General features: G+C 40.9%; 1 non-coding gene across 1 annotated transcript; it reads left to right on the top strand.

Annotated features, from left to right (window-relative positions):
* The first annotated feature begins 16,262 nt into the window (after nt 1-16,262).
* On the top strand, nt 16,263-16,365 carry LOC126955889 (small nucleolar RNA U13). The gene has a single exon (XR_007726174.1). It is a non-coding gene; the product is annotated as a small nucleolar RNA U13 (small nucleolar RNA).
* Nucleotides 16,366-25,030: the final 8,665 nt, after the last annotated feature.

Genomic DNA, 25,030 nt, shown 5'->3' with positions numbered 1-25,030 from the left:
TTCTATGTTATATAGTTCTGTGTTTTCTAAATTTTCAGTCAGAAGCAGATTTTTTCTTATAATTATATTTTTAAATTGTGATGGAGAATTTTCAGCAAATATTAAAATAAGGAACGCCTTGGGAGTGAACTGAGATGGTGCCACTGCACTCCAGCCTGGGTGACAGAGTGAGACTCTGTCTCAAAGAAAAAAAGAAACGAAGACTACAAATTGGGCTCAGTGTACACTGCTCGGGTGATGGAGGCACCAAAATCTCACAAATCACCACTAAAGAACTTACTCATATAACCAAACACCACCTATTCCCCAAAAACCCATGAAAATAAAAAATTTAAAAATATATATACTCATCTTTATCCCAACACAGTCACAAAATTTTTAATTTTTTTTAGTAGAGGAAGGGGCCCATCGAGGCAAGAGTGTCTAAGGCCAATGAACATGCTAACGCAGCCCTGAAAGCCATTCCTGCTGCTGCCTTTGTAACTAATTGCCTTCTCACACCCATGAAACTGGTGACTAGATACTGGCATTTACTACAGAAAAAGCTCATTGGGCAACAGAGAGCGAGAAAAGCAGGAAGTGATTCTGCCTCATTTTCACCTTCCTGACTCATGCAAGAGCATCTAATCTAGCCATAGATGAGTTCTGGGGCTAGAAATCTAAATGGTTTTTAGATGGATTTTAGTGAAATGGCTTTTGAATGGACGCTGAGTGCCTGTCTCTCACTGCATCCACCACACTTGTGTGTGTTAGTAGAACTACTACAGGACCACACACCAGAGGAAGGGAGAGACTACAGGCGCTGATATAAAATCAGTTAAACTTTGCTGAAAATGAAGGAAATGTTGCTTCACTCTCCAAGGAATACTTGTGTTTCTGTGCAGATCAGATCCTGATTCCATCCAAATCAGAACAGACGCTATTATCACACTGAGCTAGTATATTTCCCCCTGCCTAATTCAGGTAACAAAAAATCCACAAGTAAGGAGATGGGGACAATTCATATTCAAGTAAATAACAGCTTCCAGCTTCTTTTCCCATTTTCCCTTCCCTCTGATCTCATCTTCTACCACTCTTCCTCTTCCTCACTGTGCTCCAGCAACCCCTAAAACATGCCACATGCACTCCCACCTCAGGGCCTTTGCACTTGCTAGTCCAAAGCCATCTCACTCACAGCTATCCTACATAAAAGGGCAACCTTAAGCACCCCCTCTTTCTCACTCTACTTTTCTACACAGGACTTGTCACCTTTGGACACACTCTGTTTTACATGTTTATTTGCTCATGACATATCCACCCTTCTGGAAAATAAACTCTATGAAGACTGGATCTTTGATTTATTCACTGTTGTATCCTCAGCACCTGTAGTAGTGTCTGGTGCTTATTAAGTGCTCAAAACATTTGTAAATAAATGAATGAATAATTAATATTAATACCTTGGCTCTCCTTTTCTCCCAGTTCAATTCATTTTAGCAGCTGTGGTCACCTTCAAAGGTCCTTGAGAGAGACATGTCAATTAGGTCATGCACACTGAACTGAAACTGAGATGAATGACATCATTGGTCATCAAAATTTAGGTTAAACATTTCCTCAGTAGTTACTCAATATTTTATACATGAGGACAGACCCAAAGAGAAGTACTTGCTTAGGGCCACTCAGGGCCAAAGTTTAGGTCTCCTAATTCTGAGTCCAGAGTAGTATTTTCTTTTACTTTCTTTTTTTTTTTTTTTGACAGAGTCTTACTCTGTCACCAGGCTGGAGTGCAGTGGTGCGATCTCAGCTCACTGCAACTCCACCTCCCAGGTTCAAGCAATTCTCCTGCCTCAGCCTCCCAAGAAGCTAGGACTACAGGTGCGCACCACCGTGCCCAGCTAATTTTTGTATTTTAGTAGAAACGAGGTTTCACCATGTTGGCCAAGATGGTCTCGATCTATTGACCTCGTGATCCACCCGCCTAAGCCTCCCAAAGCACTGGGATTACAGGTGTGAGCCACCACACTCGGCCAGCCAGAGTATTTTCTGCTACATATCATAGCAATGTCTATGCTTTTGGTATTCTTATTACCAGGAATATTTGAGAAAAAAAATGACTAATATGGGCAATCCTCAATTCTATTATTATTATATTTATTTTTAGAGACGAGTTTTCATCATGTTGCCCAGGCTGGTCTCGAATTCCTGAGCTCAAGCAATCTGCCTGCCTCAACCTCCCAAAGTGCTGGGATTACAGGCATGAGTCATCATGCCTACCCCTCTCTTTTATTTTTGTTGAGCTTAGAAAATGACATGGCTTTCCATCTTCACTTATATATAGCCTAAGTATTGGCATCATGAGTTCTACAACCTCACTTATGAAAGGAATTAGCTTGTACCTGTTCTCTAGTCACTTTCCCCCTAGCACCACCTACCAACTTTGTTTAAATTCCTACAAGTACCAGTAACAAAACAATTTTACCAAATTATTATTATTCACTATGATCCTGTCATCCATTGAGGTATGACATCCAATTAGGCAATGTTAGTTCCTGGAAAACCGAAACACTCATCATTTTGGAAATGAAAAGTAATTGCTGGATTCACTAGCCAGAGCACAGACAAAATTCATCTTGTCCTGAGAAATGTCAAAGCTTTGAATTTTTAAGTAAAAGTCTAAAAATGTCTGGTGCTGAAACCATTATTGCCAACTAAGTGGTCCTGTATACTGAATTCTTCTGACTCAAAAGAATTCCTATAGCATCCCACCACCCCCAACCCCACACCTCATTCTTGTTTCTGTGAGGCTGGCAGTCAGAAAAGTGAGTCATTAGTTAGGCTTAACTTTTGGAGAGGTATATTATTTGCAGACAGATTGTACCTGAAAATTCTATTCCAAGATTTGAAAGGATTGTAGCAGAATTTTCCTGGGATACGTTTGCAATGACACTTGACAGAGAGAAGAAGGAAGATATGTGCCTAGATAGCTAGAGGGAATCTCAGCAGTGTTAAGGCCATCTAGAGCATCAAACCTCGTTGGGGAAAATTCTGGAAGACCTGCTGGTGAGCAAAAGACCAGCAGTAGGGGCTAATCTATCCTAGGGATGAGAGCAGGTGCCCTCTCATCACTCACCTGAAGGAGAAAGGTACCAAATAAAGCATTTCAGACTAGGAGAATGCAGCTAACTCCTAATGAAGTGACTTTCAGTTTAGTTTAGTTTTGTTGTAGCCAATCCCATTGTTATATGCAGTGTAACTTTCTGGGAAATAGCTGTAATTTCACTCATTTCTCTCCCTCTTCAAGAAGAGTATGGAAATGCAACTGAATGAGAATATGTTATTATAGGATATTGTACTTAAGATCCTTCTGTATGATAAAGACAGAAAATCCTACTTACACAAGGGAGGAAATTTACTGGGTTGTGTAACTGAAAATCCAGGGATAGTATGAGCTTTAGGCACAGCTGGATTCAGGGTTCAAAATGTGTCACTAGGTCATGGATTTCCTTTATCTTTCACCTCTGCCTTCCACAGATGGGCTTTAGCCTCTGGTTCTACATGGGAGCAAGCTGACTACACAGAAGTGCCAGCTTCATATTATCCCAGGTTCAAGTCCACTGGGAAGGAGTGCCTGCCTGGAGGATGCCAGACTCTCACTGGCCAGAGTGCTTCTGGGATGGGGATGGGGAAGGGGAAAACCCCATAACCACTGGGATTGAGTAGAGGGATGGAGTAAATCACTAACTAAAAAGTGGAAAGTGTAACAAAGAATGTCACAAGGAAAGGCCAAGTAACCAGAATGTTCATAAAATAGGGAAAACGTAGTATCTGTTCAAATTCAAATTCACTGCATTGAATATTGTGTGACATTCCGTAACTGAAGAGATAGCAGTGTGTGTTCACCAAGGTTGAGAGTACAGGCAACATTGGGCTGGTGGAAAGGAATATAGAACTATGCTTCAGGATTGCTGAGTAATCATCTTGTTTGATTGCTTATTTTCCCATGTGATCCTGAGTGATTCATCTCACCTTTCAGGTTCTCAGGCTTTTATATATTTTTTTCCCATCTGTTAAACAGAACTGCCTGTGTTACTTATCTTACCAGGTTACTGTGTAGCTGAAATCAAATAAAACATTTAATAATACTTTTATTAGGCCGGGCGCTGTGGGTCATGCCTGTAATCCCAGCACTTTGGGAGGCCAAGGTGGGCAGATCATGAGGTCAGGAGGTTGAGACCATCCTGGCTAACATGGTGAAACCCCGTCTTTACTAAAAATACAAAAAAATTAGCTGGGCGTGGTGTCAGGCACCTGTAGTCCCAGCAACTTGGGAGGCTGAGGCAGGGGAATGGCGTGAACCCAGGAGGTGGAGCTTGCAGTGAGCCAAGATGGCGCCACTGCACTCCAGCCTGGGCGACAGAGTGAGACTCTGTCTAAAAAAAAAAAAAAAAAGTTTTATTAATTTATCATGAGATATATTTCCATACAGATATTACATATTTTGTTTCAATAAAGGATGATGAGGCAAATCCACCCAGTGATTTTTCACTTCTGAGGGCTGTGCGGTTCTTGAATTCCTGACTGCAAAACTGAAGCGAGTTTCTTTCACTGGTTCTAACAAGTGAGTCCAAAGTTTAATCAGATATTCATTCACTGAACTTTTACTAAAAAAGAACATTTGAGGAATTAGCACAAGATCTGAGATGAAGGTAATCCACTGACAGATTTTTCTTTCATTCTTATTCATTTGATCTGAAAATGTGTTTGAGCACCTACAGTGTGATGAACAATATAGATGTGGTCCTGCATTCATGGAGCTTAGAGTTAAAGTGGCATTAAAATATTAAACTAAGCTGTGTAAGGTAACATACGTCAGCTACTCAGGAGGATGAAGCAGAAGGATTGCTTGAGCCCAGGAGTTTAATGCTGTAGTGTGCAATGATCATGCCTGTGAATAACCCCTGCACTTCAGTCTGGGCAATACAGCAAGACCCTGTCTCTAAAAAATATGTATACTAAACTAACAATCAAATGAATGAACATATAATGACCAACTGACAGAAGCTATAAGACATTAGAGAAGCCTCTCTGGTGAAGTGACAGATAATCTGGAACCCAAATGACGAGTAGACTTAGTCATTGGGAAATTGTGATGCTGTGGGAGAACTCGAAATCAGAAATGCTCCAAACAAAGTAAAATGCTGGTGAAGATGTTCCATATTGGATGCTGGTTGTTTTTGTTCACTTAACATCCCTATCCCCGTTCTTTTGGTAATCTAAATTCTTGTAGTTTAGGCAGTTACGTGACCAAGACCTGACTGCAGTACTCTTTTCTCCAGGGTATCAATCAGTTCAGGGATGGACACTTGTTTTAACCTAGCCAGACCAAGTGTTGTTCTCTGGAGACTTTCTTGTATAATGTCAGGAAAAACGGAAACATTTAGCTGCAGTTATTAAGCTAAGAATGTGTAATGGTGTGAGGGTCAGCCAACTATATAGTTAGAGGAAGCACAGTCTACACAGGACTACCTACTTCCAACACCAACAGCAAGCTCAGGAGGTTCCCAAAACATACCTTTGATACTTTACTGGAAGAATTCACAGAGCTCACAGAAAGTTGCTGTACTCATGGTTACAGTTGACTGCAGGGAAAAAATACAAGTTAAACACAGGCCGAGGAAGAGACACATGGGCCTGGAAGTGAAGTGGTATCACTGTCTAGAGTAGATAGCCGGCGTTCATCATCTCACACCAAGAAGATTAAGGACATGGACATACACACAGGGAGTGAGTTTAGGAGCAGAGGTTTAACAGGCAAAAGAAAGAGAAAGGATAAGTGAGAGAGAGAAAGAGAGAGAGAGAAAGAGAGAAAGAGAAAGAGAGAGAGAGATGCTTGAAAAGGAAGTCAGGTGTGTAGTGGGAGGGCACTGGATTTTATAGATACACTTGAGGAGGCGGAGTCTGATTTACACAGGGCCTACAGATTGGTTGGACCAGGTGCGATGTTTACATACAGGGTGGGGAAGGTTGGCTACTACACCCTAATCCGATTATGCAAATGAGCTTTCCACTTGGCTGGCACTATGTTGTCTACTCCTTACTGTACATGTATCTGGCAAAGAGAAGGGAAGATGGAGCTGTTATTTTGAACATGCTTAGTCCCAGGTAGCCTTTTCCTATTGAAACAGCTGCCAGCATTCACCCATGCAAGCTTCTAGCTTGCTTTTCTATGTCTGCAGCTCAATTTTACAGACTGTTCTTTGTTACAAAACAAATGATTTGGGGGCTGCTTTTCAATAAAAGGAAAACCTTACCGAGGACTTCCTTACCCTCACTATCGGCCTAAATAATTTCTTTTTAACTCCTATATCAGAAGGTGCCAGATGTGGAGTTTCCAGTTGTCCTCTCCCCATGGAGTCGGGGCAGCATTACTGTCCTGGCATCAGTGTGTGATGGTATGCAAATTACTGCCACAGAGAAAATTCCCTCAAGCCTCAGGGCCCGGAGTTTTACTGGAGCTCCACACAGGCAAAATTGATTAGCCATGAGACTGATTTCAGTTTCCAGTACCCAAAGTCCCCACCTTAAGTAACCTTGGTGGTGTGACTCAAAGCCATAATCACAAAGCTCTAAATCACATTGTTACTATCTGGTTGGCCCAAGGCCCCCAGGCAAACAGAGACACTCTTGTCAGGCATGACATTCCAAGGACCTAAAGATTACCTCCCAGAAACCAAGAGCAAAGGCCAGATCACTCTTTGAGTAAGGTTCATTCCTTACTTCACAAACAGGCATCTCTGACAGTGAATATTCTGCCTCCATAATGACAGTCTGTGATAAGAAGAAATTAAATCAAAGATAAGCAGAGTTAAAAGATGAAGCAACAGAGCAATAAGGTCATAATTTGAGTTCCCAGAACCAGCCACGCCTGAAGTCAGCTGCCTCCTAGGCTCCTCACTTGCATGCACTACCATATTTCCTTTTTCACTTAAGTTTGATTGAGTTTATATTTGCCCTTTGAACTAGAGAAGTTCTGAGGTAGGAGAAAGCCTTTTCATTTCAAAGATTTGAAAGAACAACTGGAATATAGTGAGCAAGGGAAAGTGAGTGGTAGATAAAGCTAAAGACATTGAAAGGGGGCAAGATCATGTGAGGGTGTAACGGTGATATTAAGAATTAGGCATTATCCTAAGGGAATTAACGCAGAAATAGAAAACCAAATACCAGATGTTCTCACTTATAAGTGGAAGCTAAACATTGATACAAAAAAGAGAACAAGAGGTACTGGGGCCTATTTGAGGGTGGAGGGTGGGGAGAGGGTGAGGTTTGAAAAGCTACCTTGGGTAACTATGCTGATTACCTGGGTGACAAAATTATCTGTACCCCAACTCCTGTGACATGCAATTCACCCGTGTAACCTGCATATGTACCCCTTGAACTGAAAGTAAAAGTTGGGAAGAAAAACAGAATTAGGGAATTTCTCCTAAGTGCAGTGGGAATCTTCTGAAGGATTTTTAAAGGCAAGCGACATTATCTGATCTATCTATACATCTATATATAGATTTTTTTTTTTTTTGAGATGGAATTTCGCTCTTGTTGCCCAGGCTGGAGTGCAGTGGCACAATCTCGGCTGACTGCACAACCTCCACCTCCCAGGTTCAAGCAATTCTCCTGCCTCAGCCTCCCGAGTAGCTGAGACTACAGGCACCAGCAACCATGCCTAGCTCATTTTTGTCTTTTTAGTAGAGACAAGGTTTCACCACGTTGGCCAGGCTGGTTTCAAACTCCTTATTCAGGTGAATCCACTTGCCTTGGCCTCCCAAAGTGCTGGGATTACAGGCGTGAGCCAATAATGCCCAGCCAATCTGAGCTATACTTTAAAACATATACCTGGAGAAAGGACAGGATTATGGGGAAGAGTGCAAACGATAAGAGTATTTACATTTAAGAAAAATTCGGAAGTAAATTGACCTGTTGGACTGTCTATGGATGGCTACTTTCTCTAGCAAGTGTCAAAAATTAGCCTCAGATTTATGGCGTGAGCCAGTGGATGGATGGAAGTAGCATTTTTTGAGATGAGAAAATAGAGGAATGAGATTGTAAATCAGTTTGGGATATGATAAATTTAAAATGCCTGTGAGTCATTCAAGTAAGATGTTGGTTTCAAGGACGCAAGAGAAGAAAGTATGTCAGAAAGCAGGGAGTGGTCAACTGTGTTCAATATTTCTGAGAGTTAAGATGAGCACCAAAAGTGTCTGCTGGGTCTGGAAACATGACAGCTTTTGAGGACCTCGAACAAGAGCGGTTTTAATAGAGTGGTGGCAAAGAAGCCATGTGAATTGTAGTAAAGAGTGAATGAGAGGCAAAGCAATTAAAACTGCACATATGCAACATTCTTAATAAGATTGTCTGTGAAAGAGAGTAAAGAGAAAACGACATGGGTGTGAAGTCTGGGGAAGGCTTGTTTGCTTTTAAGCTGGGAAAGGTTTGGTCATGTCTGAATGCAGATGGATAGATATTGATAGAGATAAATATGGAAGATGTAGAGGAAAGAAAAATAATTTACTAGTCAGGGTAATGATAACTGCTATAACCAAAGGAATCTGCAATATATAATAGGTCAAACACAATAGAAATTTATTTCTCACTCACATCAAGTTCAAAACAGAAGTTCTGTTTTTTCTTTCTCTTCTACTTTCTCTTCTTTCTTTCTCTTCTACTTTCTCTTCTTTCTTTCTTTCTTTCTTTCTTCTCTCTTTCTCTCTTTTCTTTCTCTCTCTCTCTCTTTCTTTCTTTCTTTCTTTCTCTCTTTCTTTCTTTCTTTCTTCTTTCAATGAATCAAGTGCAGTAGTGAGAAGTGGAGAAAGAGTAGAATGAGGAGTTTGATCTGTAACTGACTATGATCAATCAGTTGAGATAACTCACTACCTTCAGACCAGCCCCAAATAAATGTTGTTAATGGTAGCTGGGCCTTCTCTAAATGCTGATACTGAAATACAGACTGCATCCATCTTGTGGAAGTCCCATCCTTAATACTTGGTTTTCAAGTTTGTTGTGCCTCTCTGCATCAAATGGCAGAAGGTGTTACAGTAGGTAGCTAGCCAGGCATGAGTAGGGCAGGAGAGGGCTCCCCCAACACCCCTACTGGGAAGGTCAGGTGCCCATCTGGTGGTGGCCAGGCAGTTGTTAACTGTCTCTCTAAAATAATACTTGGTCACAGCCAGCATCAGGGAAAGGCAGTCTTCCTATATAGAGAGGAAACACCTGTAACTGGTAATCGGCAGCTTTCAGGAGTTGGGCGAGTGAACCCAGGCATTTGAGAGACAAAATGACAGAGTATGACAGAGTATGACCTTCCAGGGGCATTCCACTGGAAAAAGGAAGAAAGCCTCAGGTGAGCATGTGTACAGCTCCTTAAACACATTGTGCATGCTCACCTCCCAAGCACAAGGAGGGCACTGCACGTGCAGGTGGGTCACCCTAAGGGAAGAATCAAAAGAAAGGGGTGCAAGATGCCCGAAAGACGCCAGCATATAAAACTCCAAGTCACAAGGTCAAACACTGCACTTGTCCTTCAAGTTGCCTGTTTGGGTCTCTTCCAAGTGTACTTTCCTTTTATTCCTACTCTAAAGCTTTTTAATAAACTTCCACTCCTACTCTGAAACTTGCCTCCATCTCTTTTTCTGCCTTATGGCCCTCGGTCGAATTCTTTCTTCTGAGGAGGCAAGAATTGAGGCTGCTGTAGACCCGTACAGATTTGCCACAGGTAACCCAGATATTCGCCACCCGTAAGAAAGGGAGAAGCAGCATTCTTGCTTTTGAAGCTAGCTGGTGGACCCATGCCACTTCTAATCATATTATATTGAGAATAACTAGTCATGTGGTTCCACCTAAAGGCAAGAGAGGTTAGGGAATGTCATTTCTGGTCAGGCAGCCACTACTTCCCAGCAACAAATTTATAGCAAGAAAGAAGAAGCCTAGATTTAGGAGGACAATGATTTTTGCTGCAGGTAACAAATAACCAGTTAGAAACATTCTCTGAGAAGGCAGGACAGAATGGAATCCAGAACACACATGAAAGAATTTGCTTTTGGTAGGAGGAGGGACAAACCCTCCATTGAAAGAGAAGGAATGAGAAGTAAACAGGGGTTTGTATCTTTCTCACTTATAGTGAGTGCCAATTGGAGGAACAGCATTAAGATTATAGGAGTTGAAACCAAGTTGTGCCCAAATTTGGGACCCTAGTCTACCACACAGAATTTGGTTGAGGAATAAGGACGGCCTACTTTAGCAAGAATGTTTACTAACAGGATTGAATTAGAAGGAATACACAGACAGGATAAACCATGCTTGAAGAAAGCTGAGATTTATTCTTTTGGGGCTACTTCACACTATTTCTGGCCTCTGTCAGGATGATCTAAAGAAAAATTCAGAGAATGAGGTTTCGTCTCAACATGAAATCACCTTAAAAGCAGTGGCAAAGGCCTTGCCCTCCCTCAAGTATAATAGCATAAAAAACAAACTAAAAACCTTGCTAAAACTAACCTGGAGGAAGAGGCCAAAAGATAAACAATAAGTTGTTCTCTACTTGTAGAAGCTGAGGGGAAAGCTGATCACGAGCTGGGTCAGGTTAGCCAGCTCTGATACCACAACTGGTGGTGAAGTCAGCAGCACAAATTCAAAAAGCCTTGCTGTGCTAGGCTTCACTATCTTGGCTCTCACACAAGAAAGGGAACTTGTGACCAAAAGGGACACTCCAAAAAGAATTTCAATGAAGTACAACTTGAGCAAAAACAATAAGTTGCCCAGATTTCTTGGATCACAGACAGAGGGCCTGGCATGTGGAATGAATGCCATCAGCAGAGAACACAGCCTTGATTGGTAGCTATGGAGCCCACTGCCCACGTGGTGTCCCCAGGCCGGCTTCCTGGTGAATGCTTTTTGGTGAATGCCAATCCACTCCCCCGGCTCCTTCTTGCTGTTTTTTTCTCCCTCCAAATGATTCCCACAGAAATTTTTCCCACCCTAGACACCATGATAAATATTCTTTACTAAGATGTCATCGCAGTTTGGCTTTGTAAAAACTTTTCCTTCGGGAATGCAGAGCAACATTGATGGTAGGAATTAAAATGGTTCAACCCTTTGGAGAATTGTTTAGCAGTTTCTCACAGTGATAAACATATATCTACCCTATGATTCAACAGTTCCACTCCTGGGTATTTACCCAAGAGCGGTGAGAATATATGTTCACACAAAGACCATCACAAGAATGTCCACGGCAGCTTTTTTAATAAGAAGCCAAAACTGGAAGCAACCTAAATATATATCAACAGGAAAAAGGATAAACAAATTGTTGTATATCTACACAATTCAATACTACTCAGCTCTAATAATCTGATTTTTAAAATGGGCAAAAGATTTGAATAGACATTTCTCAAAAGAAGATATACAAATGGTAAACAGGCATATGAAAAAGTGCTCAACATCATTGATCATCAGAGAAATACAAATCCAAACTACACTGAGATATCATCTCACTCCAGTTAAAATGGCTTTTATTCAAAAGACAGGCAATCACAAGTGCTGGTGAGGATGTGGTGGAAAAGGAACTTTGGACAATGCTGATGGGAATGTAAATTAGTGCAACCACTAAGGAGAACAGTTGGAGGGTCCTCAAAAAACTAAAAATAGAGCTACAATATGATCCAGCAATCCTAATGCTACCTATATTCCCAAAAGAAAGGAAATCAGAATATCAAAGAGATATTTACACCCCCATGTTTGTTGCAGTACTGTTCACAATAGCCAAGATTTGGAAGCTACCAAAGTGTCCATCTGCAGATGAATAGATACAGAAAATGTGGTTCCTATGCAGAATGGAGTACAATTCAGCCACAGAAAAAGATGAGATCCTGTCATTTGCAAAAACATGATTATAACTGGAGGTCATTTTGTTAAGTGAAATAAGCCAGGCACAGAAAGACAAATATTGCATATTCTCACTTATTTGTGGGTTCTAAAAATCAAAACAATTGAACCATGGAGATAGAGAATAGGATGGTTACCAAAGGCTGGGAAGGGTAACGGCAGAGGGGGTGAGCAGGAGGTGGAGATAGTTAACAGGTACAAAAAAAGAATAGTTAGAAAGAATGTATAAGATCTAGTACTTGATAGCACAATGAGCGAACTATAGTCAGTACTCATTTAATTATACATTTACAAATAGTTAAAAGTATAATTGGATTGTTTGTAACACAAAGGATACATGCTTGAGGGGATGGATACCCAATTTTCCATAAAGTGATTATTACACATTGCATGCCTGTACCAAAATATCTCATGTACCCCATAAATATGTACCCACAAAAATTAAAAAATAAAAAAAATTAAATACTACTTGGCAATAAAAACAGACTACTGGTTAGTGCAATGGCATGAATGAGTTACTAAAACAGTATGCTGAGTGAAAGAAAGCCAGATGCACACAAAATTATACAGTATGATTCTGGGATGATGAAAATGTTCTATATCTTGTTTTGAATGGTGGTTGCATGTGTGTATAAAGCTGTCAAACCCCATTTAACTGAACATCTCAAATCAATGTTTTTATTGAATAAACATTATACCTCAAAAATAATCTTTTATGAAATGCTGTTAACATACCCTTTACCTATTCTCATACTTCAGGTGCTTGAAAATAAGCTTTCTGTCCCTTCTAATATCTTAGAATGGCTTACAAAGCAGTCTAGAATTTAAAGGCAAACACCAGCAGCAGTACATGACACACTGCAGCTAAACCCATGGAGAAATGGGCTAAGTGTGAGTGCCCTGGCATGTGGCACTGGAATTAAACCCTGTTAACTGTATTTTTGCCACCAACAGACACGTCTTCTATTCTGGCTTAGAACGAGGTAAGCGCTAATTCTAACTATACTGGCTCCTGGGGGTTACACTGAGAGAACTTAGCAAGAATTGACACATATAGTATGGGAATAGAAAAATCTGGTGCCATCATCTTTTAAATTTTAATTTAATTTTTAAATTTAAAAAAATTGCCAGGCATGGTGGCTCATGTCTGCAATCCCAGCATTAGCACTTTGGGAGGCTAAGGCGAGTGGATGGCTTGAGCCCAGGAGTTTGAGAACAGCCTGGACAACATGGCAAAATCCCATCTCTGCAAAAAATACAAAAATTATTCAGGTATGGTGGCATGTGCCTGTGGTCCCAGCTACTCAGGAGGCTGAGGGGGGAGAATTGCTTGAGTCCGGGAAGCGGAGGCTGCAGGGAGCCAAGATCATGCCCCTGCATTCCAGCCTAGGCAACAGAATGAGACCCTGTCAAAAAAAAGAAAAAAGAAAGAAAGAAAAAGAAAAAAATTTGAGACAGGGTCTCACTCTGTCATCCAGGCTGGAGTGCAGTGGCATGAACATGGCTCATTGCAGCCTCGACCTCCCATGCTCAAGCAATCCTCTTACCTCAGCCTCTGGGGTAGCTGGGACTAAAGGTGGGCACCATCATGCCCAGCTAATTTTTAAATTTTGTGTAGAGACAGAGTCTCCTGATGTTAGCCAGGCTTGTCTCGAACTGCTGGGCTCAGGCAATCCTTCAGCCTCAACCTCCCAAAGCGTTGGGATTACAGGTGTGATGCACTGCACCTAGCCTGTGTTGTCATCTTTAATCCCTAGATAGACTCCCTTCTCTGATTTCCTATTGTATTCTTACTCGTACCAAACAATTCAGCTCTTTATTTTGTATATAATAGATTACTTATGAGGCAGGCAATACAGTGGAATGGTTAAAAACATGGTCTGTGTAATCAGAGAGAAATCTGAGTTCAAATTCTAGCTCTGTAATTTATTACCCATCTAAATTCAGAGAATGCACTCAGTCTCTCTATGGTTCGATAACCTTTTATGCTAGACACTCCAGATTCCAAGAGGGAAAGATTGAAGAGGGATGTTCTATACTTAACAGACTTGTCAGTTTCACTCTCCTGGGATAGAATGGTTAGTAGGTTGGGAGAGCTGAAGGTTGTTGTGCTGATTGAAAGGAAACATCAGGAATGGGGACAAAACATTATCTCCCTAGCAATTTGTATGGGATTTCACGACATTCAAAGCTCTTCCCCTAAGTTGTCTACTGTAAAGAAAGTATTATCATCCATATTTAATAAATATAGAAACTGAGGTTCAAAAATTATTCTGTATCCACGTGAAGCTGACAATAAACCAACTACACCTTCAGTAAGTGAACAAAATGATTTTCAATGACTTGTTAGTTTATAATATAGGCAAATATTTTAAACTTATAATAGACAAATTAAATACATAAAGAAAAAGTCACAAGTAGTAAGTATATACTGTAATGGATTTTGTATAAATCAAACATAAGCATGTAGTCGTCACCCAAATGAAGAAACTGAACACTCCCAGTGCCTCCAAAACCAGCCTCCACAGCCACTCTTTCACAGCCTCCCCGAAGAGTAACCATATCTTCACTTCTAACATTGAAATTAGTTCTGCCTGTTTTTGAACTATATGAAAGTAGAATCATATTAAATCACACACTAGGCTCCTTTTTGCCCATCACTTTTGCTCAGTTTGGTATGATCCATCCATGTTGTGATCATTCTTATTGCTGTGCAGTCTTCCCTAGAAAGGACATAGCACAGTGTCTGTTCATTCTAGTGGATGGGCATTTGGGTAGTTTCCAGTTGGGGGATTTTATGACTACTGTTGCTATTAGCATAAATGTCTTTCTGTGAGCCTATATATGAATTTTTGTTCCGCAAAAATTCAGCTGTAGACTTGCTGAGTCTTAGGGACTTCATATGTTCAGCTTGAATAGAGAGTGCCAAACTGTTTTCCAAAAGGTTTGTACCAACTCGCATTCCTACCAGCAACTAGCTCCTTTTGTTTCCCATCCTTGTCAATACTTGTTACTATCAGTCTTTTGTATTTTGGCCATTGTGGTGAAGCTGGGGCATGTTTTATCTTCAGAACCAACTGTTGGTAGTCCTTTCTTTTTTTCTCTCCTACTTGAGTTTCATTTCCTTTCACACAGTGGCTGAGATACTTTTGTTCCACTTTCTTCTTTTTACTTAAAGTTGTCCATTCTAGAAGAAATTCTGGTGAGTTCTTTCTTGTCTTTTCTTTGTTTTTCGCCCCCCCCCCGCCATGTTGCTTTCAGTCACCCAGACACGTACTTCTTAACCACCTCTCAGAGCCACTCCTCCAGGTGACCTTGGCGACACTGGTCAGGGCATTCAGCCACCTGGACCATGACCCCACTTGTACCCCCAGGGGCTCTGGTTTGCATTTTCTCTCCTATCTCATCTAGTCCCGTTCACACCCATCCTGGGAACAGTTCTAGTCCCATTTCTTTACCAGGCCCTAAAAACTGTCAGATAGGCCAGGCGCGGTGGCTCACACCTGTAATCCCAGTACGTTGGGAAGCTGAGGCATGTGGATCACCTGAGGTCGGGAGTTCAAGACCAGCCTGACCAACATGGAGAAACCCCGTCTCTACTAAAAATACAAAATTAGCCGGGCATGGTGACGCATGCCTGTAATCCCAGCTTCTTGGGAGGCTGAGGCAGGAGAATCGCTTGAACCCGGGAGGCAGAGGTTGCGGTGAGCCAAAGTCGTGCCATTATACTCCAGTCTGGGCAACAAGAGCAAAACTCCGTCTAAAAAGGAAAAACAAAAAACTGTCAGTTAATAAAAATAGTTAGCATTTGTTAACAGTTTACAATCTGCCAGAACATCATAATAATCTTACGTTCTACACAAAATTCTACATTTTACAGCTGGGGAAATTAAGGAACAGGAAGGTTAAAAAAAAGTTTCCAGAGTTCGAACTGCTACTGATTGACAGAGCCAGAATTCAAACCCAGCGAGTCTTAACCCACAGTGCACACTCTGAGGACTTCAGTGACTTCAATCTCTATGGTCTGTGCCACTCATCTGCCAACTCTATTTAGATTCTTGTGTTTTTGGTCATCTTTATATTTCCATCTCCATCACCATGATTTTGAATCTTTAGGATCTCCCATCTGATCTTGTAGGCACTTAACAAATGGAAATATTGGTTGAAAAGAAAAGTAAAAACTTAAACATTCTATGTGAGAAATAATACCACAAGGTGAAAAACACAGATAACAAATCAGAAGAGTAAAATATATGACAAAGATTTAATATCCTTACCATCCTTTTACAAATCTATAATAAAGAAGGCATGCAACCTATCGTTAAAAATGAGTAACATAAAAATGAGTAACATAAGAGTTGTTCCTTTCATAGTTCATATGTGTGATGATTGGGTGTTCGTGCTCATGCGTGAGATGTGCTTCCCTTACGCCTTGTTCAGACATGAGCACTTTACCATCTGATGTGAACAAAATAATAATAATAAGTAATGTAAGAGTAAAGTAAGCAATTCACACTAGTGGAAATGGCTAAATAACTTATAAAAAGGTTTACTTCACTGGTAATAAAATGAATGAAAATCTGATTTTTTACTTTATACTTTCCTATATTCTCATGTATTTATTCATCTTTCAAGGAGTATGTATTAGTTTTATCCTTTTAAATTTTAATTTGATTAATTAATTACTTAATTAATTTTTTTAGAGATGGAGTTTTACTGTATCACCAAGGCTGGAGTGCAGAGGTATGATCATGGCTCACCGTAGCCTCAAACTCCTGGGCTCAAACAATCCTCCCACTTCAGCCTCCAGAGTAGCTGTAACTACAGGCACATGCCCACTACATCCAGTGAATTTTTTATTTTTTGCTGAGATTGGGGTCTTGCTATGTTGCCCAGGCTGGTCTCAAACTCCTGGCTTCAAGCAATACCCCCATCCTGGCTTCCCAAGGTGCTAGGATTGCAGGCATGAACCACTGCTCCTGGCCTTATACTTTTCTATTAGTTATTTCTATTTGGGGAAAACAAAAGAATGTATATCACACATTCTAAGAATCTGAAACTCTCTGGGGTCTAATGGCAGGGGTTAAACAGTTTGGGGGCAAAGAGTTGCATTTCTAAGAAACCACTCACTCAATCTTTTTTTTACTTACTCAATTTTCTGCCCCCATGTTTCTGGGCAAATTAGTCACATCTGGACCATGTCATCAGGACCTGGCACATCTTTCCTCTCCCCCTCTCCTTTCTGTCCTGAGGATACAGTAGAGTCCTATAAACCAGACTCCTGGTACTTACCTACAGTACTACATTTTCCACTGGATCCCAGTCAGACTGGGTTCATCTGTGGCCAGTTCAGATGCCACAGCCCCTATAATGACCTATTAAAAATCTACATTGTCTGTTGATGTGACATATCTTCCTAGCAGAAAACCCAGCCATCACCTCAGATCCCAGCCCAGCTCCTCTTTCATTCCTCTCTCATCTTCTTCACTTAACCATGAACTTACCTGTCCTTCATACAAGAGTCCTAATAATATAAAATAGTGTCTATAATTTATTGAGTGTTATTATAACTTCATGCTAAGAATCAACACATATCTTCTCATTTTAATCCTCCCAACAATGCTTTTAGTTGCATATAATCACTATTTTACAGACATAAAAAATGAGGATCGCACAGGAACAGCCAAGCCAGGATGTTAAGATTTGTCTGTCTGGCCTTCTTTTGACCAGGGGTCTTTCTTCCCTCAGCTTTTCTTTTGCCCTGACTTTATTCTCTGTTAGGTCTGGATTCCTAGCACCATCAGGTGACCTGTTCTCTCTCCCCATATAATTGCTTGGATTTCTCCTGATAGTGCCTCAGCAAGCCCTTAACAGTTTTCCTTTGTTGTCATCTGCACAGACACCTGTATGATCAAACATGCCCATCAGTTTCTTCCTAAATCTTTACTCTCAATACCTGTCAATCCAGTGCAGCCCAACTTAGAGGCTTCTCCGTCTCCAGTAACCTGCAGCATCAGCTGATTCCAGTTCGAATGGGAAAATGCTTTGTTTCTCTTGACTAAAAAACTGGGACTAGCAGGGTGTATTTGTGTTTTCAAAGAAGAATGTATCAGTCCAAGTAAGTTTCTAATGCAAGTAAATTTTCTAATTAGCAACGGTCCCCAATCTTTTTGGCACTAGGGACCGGTTTCCTAGAAGAAAATTTTTCCACAGAGAGGGTGGGGGTGAGGGTGGGGGTATGGTTTTGGAATAAAACATTTCCACCTCTGATCATCAGGTATTAGTTAGATTCTCATAAGGAGCACACAACCTAGATGCCTTGCATGAGCAGTTCACAATAGGGTTCCTGTGAAAATCTAATGCCACTGCTGATCTGATGGGAGGAAGAGCTCAGGCAGTAATGGTCACTCACCTGCTGCTCACCTCCCGCTGTGCGGCCCGGTTCCTAATAGGCCACAGACCAGTAACAGTCCACTGCCCAGGATCCTGGACCCCTGCTCTAATACGAAGAAATTCAGAAAAGAGGATGGGAGGTGGCATTTTACAGAAAAGGAAGCTGAGTCTCAGAAAATGTTTGGCTTGGCCAAAAATAAGCAGCAAAATGTGAAAATGAAATTCCACTGTCTAATCATTGCCTCCAAGCCTTGTCGTCTTTCTGTCCTCACCCAGCACCCTTTATGAGCTGGCAATAAACGTCTCCCTCCTAGGTTTTCATGCTTATAGGAGAAGTCATTGGCTCAGAGAATCCCTGAGACGCATGGGGACAGAACTAGTCTTCTTCCCTTCTCCACTTTACTCCATCTGGCCTTGCAGTGAGCCCTCTCTATGAGTAAAATTGTTGATGAGACCATTCACTCAATTCTAGCATTTTATGTAATATTATTTCATGAAATAAAATGTTCAACTCTTGATTACCAGTCTCCCAGTTTTCCACCAAGGTTGTGATGTGTTCTCAATGTACATTTAAGTTCTGTGAAGATTTTCCATTCATACATTCATCCAATAAGTGTCAAGACATAAAGAATGCTAAGTCCCAGGAAGAGAAAGAAGAGCCCCATAGAATAAGGGGTTTAATTTCATGAACTGATTTGCATCAAATTCACTGGCCTCTCCTTGACTTCCAAACTTATTATCTTTCTAACCCAAGGCTCAAGGTAAGCTTATATTCTTGTGACTCTTTCAGACAGTCGATCGTAACAAATCATGCTACCTTGGTTAACTGTCTTCACTTGATGTTCCACCCAGAGAAGCACATTTACTTTTCCTTCTGACCACAGCAGCCCTAGCCACAGCCTGCATTGTCCAAGGGCATGCCGAGCCACATCGCTGCTATCACTGCTGCCACCTTTTGATCCCTAACACCATCTGACAGAGCCTTGTGTTCCTACCATATTTCATGTCTTCCATCCTTGGGTTCCTCTTTTGGCACTGAGGAGCCCAGTAGGTGCCCACATTAGACACACTTCCTCGCTGGCCAGACAGCAGGTGGGCAGAACCACAAATTCACTTCAGCTGCTGTCTTGAGATGCAGCTTTCTCAGGGACAGCTGGAGAGACCAAGTACACAGTCTCAAAGTGCAGTGGTCATGTCTTGTTCATCTTTGCATCCTAGCACCTAGAAGAGTCTTTAGCACTAGGTAGGAGCTCTGCAAATATTTGTGGAAAGAAGGAAGAGAGGGAGACCAGAATACTGAGGTGATTTGCCTAAGACACCTAGCTTAGTAGAGAACTAGATATGAATCCTGGCTCCCAAAGTCCTATATCCGTGCTCATTCCACTCTACCACCCTAGCTTTACATTGGCCTCCTGAAAGAAAGAAAAATGAGATAAATAACAAGGGAAGGGAGAGAAGATATAGAAGAGAACACCCAGTAAGGAAAATTTGGGATTGAATTTGCAGATGGCATAACCACAAGGCCAGGGCTGATGTTTTCCTGGGTCTGAGGTGGTCTACTCCAAGGCAGATAACATAGTAGTTATGGATAAATGGTGCTATTGATCAAATTCTTACATCTGGAAAAGGCCTTGAAAAATAGTTGATTCCAGGCACAGTGAAAGTAGTTCAAAAATATGTATTTTCAAAATGTAAATATGGACAATTACCATTATCCCACCTCCAATCTCCAAGCTTTTCTATATCTCATTTTAAAAATAAATATAATCTTTTCCTACCTAACCCAGCAAGATAAATGTATCCTAAGAATTTGCTATTATTATCGCTCTTACTTAAAACATCTTTAGTGAACCAAGCATAGTAGATATTAATCTGATTTAAGTAGAATGAGTCAAATTATACTCAGAAACCCCAGTAAAAATTTTAGTAAGAAATTTCTTTTCAGAATATGACTTTGATGCATATTTATTTTTTTCATGAGGTATGGACTGAGGAAGAGGAAGGAGGAGAAAATAGGTAAAAGGATTTTTTTTTTTTTTTGCATTGCCATACTGTTAACCAAAACTAAAGACCAGAAGCAGAGAAATGGAATAATTAAAAAGTGATCACAATGTAATATTTAGGCATGCTGTCACACAGAGTCCAACAAAATGGTTTTAGCAATTATCTTTAATTCTTTTAGTTACTGGGGAAAAAATAATTCAGAAAACTATAAAGAGATAAACATTTCCTATTATCCTATTGTTTGAAAATAACTACAGTTAGCATTTTAGTATATAGCCTATTCTACTATTGAAAAATAGGTTCATTTCTAAGAAATCTCAACTTATCAAAAGAATGTAAAGAAACAGGTAAGGTAACACTGGTTGAAATTGGAGAAGGATGGCTGGGCAATAGGGATGGAACAAAAATTTCTCATTTAGAAATACTAGCATGTGCCTTTTAGATTTTGTCCTTTACGAGTGTATCTCCTATTAAAATTAAGCCTAATTGCCATTTAAAACTAAAATTTTTTAAAAAATGTTTTAATGGAAACAGAAATGTTAAAACTCACAGTAGAACGGAATTTTAAAAATAGTAATTTTTAACAATAAATTTGCTTTCATAACCATAAATGTATTTGATTATTGCTGGCTTTAATTTTTAAAAAGTAGATCAAAACCTACAAAAGGAAACACAAACTTCCTTGCACTTTCCACCACATATTCAGCACCTCTAACGCCCCATCACTGTTGCTGTGCATGTCTGCCTGCAGTACAGTCCATTACAGCCGGGGGAAGGAGCAGCTTTTTACCATTCTGATGAGACCAATTCCCAGTCAGTTCTGGTTATTACTAACAGTGATTCAATAAATTATATTCAATAAGCAGCCAATTGTGCTATGTCCAATTTTTGTTATGGACACTTTAACTATAGGAGAAATTAATGCCTGTATAATTTTCCAAATGCTTTCTCCAGGCATGTGTACATATACTTTATACAGAAGTTATCTTTTTAAATTTGTTTTTACCAGAAAAAAAAGAATCATAATAAACCTACTTTAGAAGGTTTTTTTTCCACCCAACAAAGCATTTTGAAACCCTTCCATGATAACAAATGTGGATCTAATTATCATTTTAACTTATCAAATTTCACCTTATCTATAATAAAAGTTTAATCTTTATGAGATTTATCTTTCAAAAAAGAAATGAATTTGCTTTTCTTCTTTAATACTGCCAGTATTTTCAGTATCTTTATGATGTTACTATACGAACGTAAAAAATCAGTGTGATTTGGTTCCATTATCATTTAAAGCCAGACACTAAGACCAATGGAGGCTGATATTCCTGTAGGCCGTAGCAACTCTGGGAAATCTTGCCTTGGCTGAAGCTATACCAAATCCAGAAGTAATTGAAGTCCCCCTAAGGTTTCAGGTCTCCCCAAGGAAGGCAGGAGTTGTGCATTACTCAGCATTCTCAGATCTATTCTAAAGCAGATTATTTTCTTAGGTTTTGATTCAATTCCATACAATTCAAGCATTTTTATTTAATAAGTACAAGGCATTGTGCTCAAGGAGAAGGATAAAAGCTAAAGTGGATCATTCTAATTTTCCTGAACACTTACAACCTCATAGGAACACATACATACATAAGTAAGTAAGACACAAGGAAAATTTGTAAGACAAAATAAATAAAAGTATTATAAGAAACACAGAAGAGGGATAGATTACATTAGGCTGAGTGAGGTGGCTTTTAAGTTGCTACTAGAAGGGCGAGTAGGACTGTGATCAGAAGAGAGAGGAAGGGCTGGATGGAGCAACAAGAGTCTGGGCTATTAACACAGGTTTGAGTCAGGCTGACCAGAGCTGTAAAGCCCTTCTCCTGTTCTCACTGTGTGTTCTTTTCAGTTCCGTCTTCCTGAGGCTGCTACGTTTCTGGGCATGCCCAGGGGATCTACAAACCGGTTGTGCAGAGCCAGGCATTTCAATAAGAAACAAAATGCTGAGTAACAACATGAAGTCAGAGTGTTGCTTGCCAAGAGCTGGGAGGCCTGGGTGGTTTCCCAATCTTAAAGAAGCAGAAGGATATTAAAGTGAGCCTCCCAAAGGAAAATGTGGATCTACTTACCGACGCAGAAAATGATACACACGGATTCGATTTAGGTAGGTGCACTACCTGTGACGACTATTGGTCACTCCCAGATCACATGGACCAACTGTAGGTCTCAACTATTTTGACTTTCCAGAACAGACTAATACATAACTAACGGCTTACCTTTGTGAAAAATATTTTATGCACTGTAGAACAGATAATTCTTAGTCCTGGGCCAAAGGGGGAAAGTTTGGAGAGAAACAGGAAATGACTCTGCTACAAAGAATTCAGGAGCATGAGTGAAGTGAATAAACAATCCAGGCACAAGTGATGAATTCTAGATGTCCTGGGAATAACAGGGCGTATTGCCAGCTCAGATGGGTAAAATCCCACTCTGATGAAGGGCTCCAGGGCTGCAAAGAGACCACTCCTACATCCATCACATCAGTGTCACAGGTTTACCACCTGCTCAGCTCTTATTCAACATCCTAAGGCCTTTTGCCCCATCACACACATTTGACCATTTAGTCTAGGAATCAGATACCAAATACTGGGGAGATCTCACAAAGCCCACAACTAAAATAAGCAGAGGAATCAGAAGCTGGACAGAGTGACCAAAGGAGGACTAGGGATAACTCAGGAGTTCCTTATTTTATTTTATTTTGAGAGAGAGTCTCGCTCTGTCGCCCAGGCTAGAGTGTAGTGGCGCGATCTCTGCTCACTGCAAGCTCTGCCTCCCGGGCTCACACCATTCTCCTGCCTCAGCCTCCCAAGTAGCTGGGACTACAGGCACCCGCCACCACGCCCGGCTAATATTTTTGTATTTTTAGTAGAGACGGGATTTCACTGTGGTCTCGATCTCCTGACCTCGTGATCCGCCCGCCTCGGCCTCCTAAAGTGCTGGGATTGCAGGCATGAGCCACCACGCTCAGCCTCCAATTTGCAGTCATGTATCCCTCACCCCCTCCCACCTTTTCCCTGGAGTCCCCAAAGTTCATTGTGCCATTCTTATGCTTTTGCGTCCTCATAGCTTAGCTCCCACTTATGAGTGAGAACATATGATGTTTGATTTTCCTTCCTGAGTTACTCACTTAGAATAATAGTCTTCTATCCCATCCAGGTTGCTGCGAATGCCATTAATTCTTTACATTTTATGGCTGAGTAGTATTCGCGCTCTCTCTCTATAGCTCTCTCTCTATATATATAGCTATATAATAGCTCTCTCTATATATACACTTGTATCTAGAGAAATCATTCTATATATACACAGAGAGATACATATACCTTCATACGTGTATATGTATGTATTATATATGTATTTATTATATATAGAGAGAAATACACTCACACACACATATACATATATATATATATAGAGAGAGAGAGAGAGAGAGACAGAGAGACAGAGAGAGAGAGAGAGAGAGAGATTTAGGAACTGGCTCACATTATTGTACACGCAGGCAAGTCCAAAATCTTCAGAGTGAGCTGGTCAGCCGGAGCCCCAGGGAAGACTTGGTATTGCTGGTCAAGTCCAAAGGCAGTCTGCTGGCAGAATTCTTTCTGCCTAATGGGAAGGAGAGGGAGTCTTTATCTGTTAAGGCCTCCAGCTGATCAGATGAGAGCCACCCACATTACGGAAGGTAATCTGCTTTACTCAAAGTCTGATGATTTAAACGGTAATCTCATCTAAAAAATATGCTCACAGAAATAATTAGAATAATATTTAACTAAACACTGTGGTCTAGCCAATTGGACACAGAAAATTACCCATCACAGTCCCCATTCACATAAATCCTCTTTCTTCTACCTCCTGGCCTGAAAGATGCTCTCCTGTGAAATCACTGTTCTCCCAACTGTTTTCAGCATGATAGCCTTATCTTCTCTGCTCAAGTCAGCGGGTGAGATGGAGCGGCCAGCTGTCTTTCCTCCCTCCAGTGTGCTTTCTCACCCTCCAATTACCCTCACCCACTCTCTCTGCTCAGTTGAAGACTGTGCAGTTCTCAGTGCCGGGACTCACCGGATCCATCCTCACTTCCCAAGCCTACTTCAGCAGCGGAATCGGCCCTGCTCCTCTGCCCTGCCCTTTGCCATAATCTGTATTGACTTTGGAATCCACATTAACCTTTTAGATTCCTTTACCCCAGAGGTATTTCCTGGGTCAAAGACCTCCACCTTTGACCTGCCTTAGTCAGTGTCGTTAACACTCAGGGTAACCTGTGTTTCTGAGATCTATTATCCCATTTGCAGTCACAGCCTGTCATCTCCTTCACCCCACCCAGCAAGCCCATCTCTGGCTTCCCTGGAATCTCTCCTGCCTCACACAACCTATCTCATTTCATTCACTAATTCTATTTGCCTTCACTGCTTCCTGCCTTGCTTACTAGAATCATAGACTCCCTGTGTGCCCCCAAATCCTGGACTTCACTTCCAAAGAACCCATGGAAATACATGTAAAGTAGTGGCAGTGTGGTAGATACAATTAGATGGGATTTCCTCCTCCTCTTCTTATTGCTCCTGTTCTTCATCTTCCTCTCATTCATTTTCGTTTGTGTTTCCAGGTAACTGTGCTTTGAAGAAAGAGGTGGAACTTTGAAGCCGTGGCTCATTTCCTCCTCAGAGTCATCTAACTTGAGCCACTCCCGTGCTCCTACCTCTCCATTTCACTT

This window comes from Macaca thibetana, chromosome 5 (genome assembly GCF_024542745.1).
Source record: "Macaca thibetana thibetana isolate TM-01 chromosome 5, ASM2454274v1, whole genome shotgun sequence".
Classification (NCBI taxonomy): domain Eukaryota; kingdom Metazoa; phylum Chordata; class Mammalia; order Primates; family Cercopithecidae; genus Macaca; species Macaca thibetana.
The sequence above is the reverse complement of the archived record's forward strand: the minus strand, read 5'-3'. Positions and strand labels throughout refer to the sequence as shown.